The 4,589-nt window shown below is 38.3% G+C and overlaps 1 pseudogene; it reads right to left on the minus strand.

Annotated features, from left to right (window-relative positions):
• Positions 1 to 3,487: 3,487 nt before the first annotated feature.
• Positions 3,488 to 3,953, minus strand: LOC105814928 (annotated as a pseudogene).
• Between the last annotated feature and the right edge of the window lie 636 nt (positions 3,954 to 4,589).

A 4,589-nucleotide genomic window follows, 5' to 3' on the forward strand; every position in this document is an offset into this window, starting at 1 on the left:
CCATTGGCCAGAGCAATGTTTTTAAACTGCATTCTAAGGATCCTTGAGGTTTCTACAGAGAAATGTCAGGGCATGACATCCACCTCCCACTTTGACAAAATCAGATTCACATTGATCAATTTTAGATATTCGATTTCTCTTTGAATTTTCATTTGAAGAAATGGTTTCACAACATTGGAGCTTTAGGTGTGGGCTTAGGGAGAAGTCAGCCATGTGTATCTCGAGATTTCTCTGAGCAAGGCAAGGCAGCAGCCATCCCTGCCCTGGGGTGTCAGTATCATCCTGTCTAGTTAGATCTCTGAAGGAAGCTGTGTCCAGATGGGATGAACCTCTCATCCACCCCCAATTCTGGTACCTAGCACATCCCATCACAGCAAATTTCAAAACTCCTGGAAGTCGCCCATCCACTGTGGATTGGAGTGGCAATGTGTTGGAAAAGGAGATGCCTGCCTAGCATTCCCCAGATCTTAATGCAGCACATAAGCCTGGCAGCTAGCTAAAAGGGGAACCCAGCAGTTATCAGGCCCAAATGAGTGTGCGTACCAGAAGTCAAAAAGCAGGGCCATCAAGTGCCTCTTAGGATCTTCATATTGTGCTCAAGGGAGAGCTCCCTTTGGCTGACTCCATATTTGGGAGGACCCTCTCTTTTTCCAATTTTCCTAAGTTCGGTTTGTATTTTTCTGTTCTGACTGGCTTGAGGAGAAATTGTGTTATTCTGGTGATTCTGCATATGAGTTAAATGTTCTTATATTTTCATTTAAAGCTGTCATTGCGTAATATAAAGATGAATGATGAAGTCTCAGCTAATAACTTAAAATTATAATTTTTCTTTACTTAGAAAGATATTAAATGGCAAATAAAAAACACCATAATAAGAGATTGGAAGAAGGAAAAATCGAGCTTTATACTTTAATGCCATTAATAATACTCTTTCTTGCTTTTTGGACAAGGGTCCTCACATTTCATTTCCCACTGAATTCTATAAATTATGTAGCTGACCTTGGTGTTACATATTTTTGTATTCCAAAATATTCTTGAGTTTTGTTCTGAGATGCAGCTAAAATTACTTGGAAACTCTTTGTTCCCCTCAGGTTTTGCTTTCAAGATTTCTTAGGTGGGACTAGAACAATGCTCAGTCTAGAGTTAATTATTTCCCACTACTAAAGCAAGATCCTACTATGTACTCAACCTAATTCCTTATAAATCATGAGATTTTCCAGTTTGGCTGGTGGGAACAGGCCCTATTCCTGGCTTTGCATGAATATGGGCACCATTATATTCTAATCCTTTTGGAAAGGCTTAGGTAATTTCTTCACTCTACATATACCGGTTAGTACGCTACTGAATACTTGCAGGGACCATCCACAGTCGTAGAAGTTCACTTTCACTGCAGCTCACTCTTCTCTCATACCCTGTGAACTCTAGTTGCTTTGATTTTGGGGGCTCTTATCTCTGCCTTCTCTATTTAGGGAATCCACAGGGCTCCATCTTGATTCTTTCTTCCTGCTCTACAGCCTAGAAATTCATCAAGGTATTTAATTGGGAAATCGCAGGGCACAACTTGTTTGTTTCTTGTCCCTTAGGGATTACTGTCCTTTGTTACCTGAGATTCAGTGTCTTGAAAATCATTATTTTATTTTTGTCATCTAGTTCTTTAGGTTGTTTTAGGTATAAAGGTATATACGGTCCCCATTATTCTGACTGGGGCAGAATTGCAAGTCTCATGGATTCTTTAGCAGCCAAGTCATGTCATCATACAAAAAGTTCTTCCGGTAAACAATTAAATACTCTTTCTTTGGGGAAGGCCCATACTAGTCTTGATAGTAGAGATAAACACGTAATATAAAAACAGACAGATGATGACATTGATTCCTGAGTCTGCAGAGGAAACTATGAAGTCAAAGCTGGAAGGATGGAATATGCTTGGTTTTCTTGATTAGACCCAAAGAAATTGGTACTAAACATAAAGGATGTAAGCATCTTTCAGTTTATGCCCTCTCTCAAATTCTCCTTTCTGGCTGGATTTATGTCTGTGACTCCTTCCTGTGTCCTTATACCTTTTCCTTCCCAGGGATACCTAAGAAAAATCAGGCTCATTAGGATTCAATTATCCATTTGAAAAGAACATTAGAACATTTTTTTATTTGCATTTTGTCTGAATGAATTAACAATTGGAAAAATGTTAGTTATATTGTGGGAGTAGTAACTCCACAAATAGGAATTTTAATTTGCCTAAGAATGGGATGAAAGCCAAAATCAGTATCAGAATATAAAGCCAAGACTTTCCGAGCAATTTCCTTTAATTTTGTTGTTGTTGTTTAACTGAAGAATTTTTAACTATGATGGCTATATAAATGAAAGGTAGTACACCAAATCCACTTGGAAACTCATCAACTATTAAGAATTAGGAAAAATAGCTTATTAATACACTTGTGTTTCCTCTAAATTTTTATTTTTATGTGTACATGACTGCAGATGTTGGTGGGTAGGTGGAGGAGACATTCCTGGTTAAAAAAAAAAAAATAGGAGACAATAGCTCAGGATTAAAAAAATTGCCACTGGAAGTTCTATATATTTGACTTCCTAAGTAGGCACTAATAAGGTTATATCCTTCTGCCCTTTGTTGTGTACTGGTTATCAATTAAAAGTTTAGACTTAGAGATCAAGAACAGGAGGTATCTTTTAAAAAATGATTGGGTCTAGAATAGGTTTTTTAAAAATCTTATTAGCTGTATCATTTTTTTAGGTACAATGCATCAATTCTGAGAATGAGTTAGAAGGTACAGTGGAAGAAACTTTGTTCAGCTCTTTGGTTGTAGGCTTAGCTATCAATGTGTTTGTTGATGATAGTTTCTGTTTACTGCAAAAAGAAAACCAATCTATGTTGCTGTCTAGGGTCTATTTTAACTTCACCCCAAATACGTTAACTTCTAGTATATATCCTAGAAAATGCAGGGAAGTTGATTTTATAAAACACATTTCTGCTCATTTGAATTTGAAAGGAGCTCTTATTGAATTGTCACATTTACCGCCATTACCAGCACCACCACCACCATCATCACTATGAGCTGCAGTAGCAGCACCCTGGCTATTACTAAATGCACACGGAGACATGAAATATTATATAAGCCATCCTAGTAACTTGGTCCAGCAAAACAGAGTCACTTGAGAGCATATGGAATGGGATTGTTTAGAAAATATATAACTTTTCGTGTGTCACTGCTACTGTGATCTATATGCAACAGCTAACTTCATAAGTTGTGACCTTTGTTTTGCCCTGACCAAGCTTATTATGCCGTTATTCAATAATCTTGTGTTCTAAAGTCATGTGGTTATTTTATTGGTCTCCAAGAAGATGATATGAATCTATTAGTGTTAGAAGACATTTTTCTTTTTAATGAAATGAAATGCAAAGCCTTGCAGTCACACACGGTAGTACTTTTTTTTTTCCCAAATGAGGCAATTTATTAACCCAGCATGATTTGTTCTAATGCTTTTTGTTGGCAGCTGCCACAAGTCTCGTGATTCTGTCCAGGTCTCTCTGTCCCTGAGGTGTCAGTTTGCGGCCCCCATCTTGGTCCTTTTCCACCATTTTTAGCCACCCCAAGGGCTTGGAGGACATGGTGGGCCACACTCTTGGAGCCTTGGCTGGAGTGGCTGGGCATGACACTATTTCTATGACGTCCCCTGGAGATCTTGGTCATGGAGCCAACCCCAGTGCCACCCCAGAGGTACAGGTGGTGTGTTGTGGAAGCAGCTCATGTGTAGAACCAGTTCTCATTGTAGGGAGCAAGCTCCTTATGCTTGGCCAGCTTGACTGTGTCCACCCATCTGGGGACATTCAGCTTTCCGGACTTTTTGAGGAAGGCTGCCAGAGCTCCAACAAACTCCTGCTGGTTCACATCTTTTACAGTAACTCTAGGCATCGTGCGGCCCCTCCACTGCCAGCCAGGGGAAAGGAAGTGACGGGGTTTCTGGGCGCACAAGTCGGGCATTGGATCTAGCCAGTAGTAGCCTTTAGATGAGCTTAAAATTCTTTATATTTTGCATATTAGTTTTTTGTGTGATTTTATAAGAAATTGCTAAGTTGAACACAATGCAAATCATATGTATTGTCATATGTGTTATATATGTTATAATTTAGAAAATAAGCCATTATCTTCTTATACATAAGTTTTCATTTCTTTGTATTTATTATTTTCTGACACTGGCATACTATTGAGCCTCATGTTTGTCTGTAGGGCCAGTGTCTGGTTAAATTACAAACCAGTCATATTTCTGAGTCTAGATTTGATCTTGTTCAGTGCTAAGGTGGCTAAAAGTACTAGAATAATTGCTTTATTTCCTTTCTTTTCTTTATGGGCATAGCTTAAACATAACTTCTAGACTCTATTTACATATGTATATAAATGTTGCTACTAAATTGATTAAATACTGACTGGAATTTAATGGTCAATTCAGTCTATCAACTATTACAACAATTATTCCACTGAGATGAATGGTGCTGACAGAATCGATCGATTATTTTGATGTCAGATTGGCATCAGCCACAACAGGTGACATAAATAGATCCTGGAACAGCTATGCAA

This window comes from Propithecus coquereli, unplaced genomic scaffold (genome assembly GCF_000956105.1).
Source record: "Propithecus coquereli isolate 6110/MARCELLA unplaced genomic scaffold, Pcoq_1.0 Scaffold31, whole genome shotgun sequence".
NCBI classification, from domain to species: domain Eukaryota; kingdom Metazoa; phylum Chordata; class Mammalia; order Primates; family Indriidae; genus Propithecus; species Propithecus coquereli.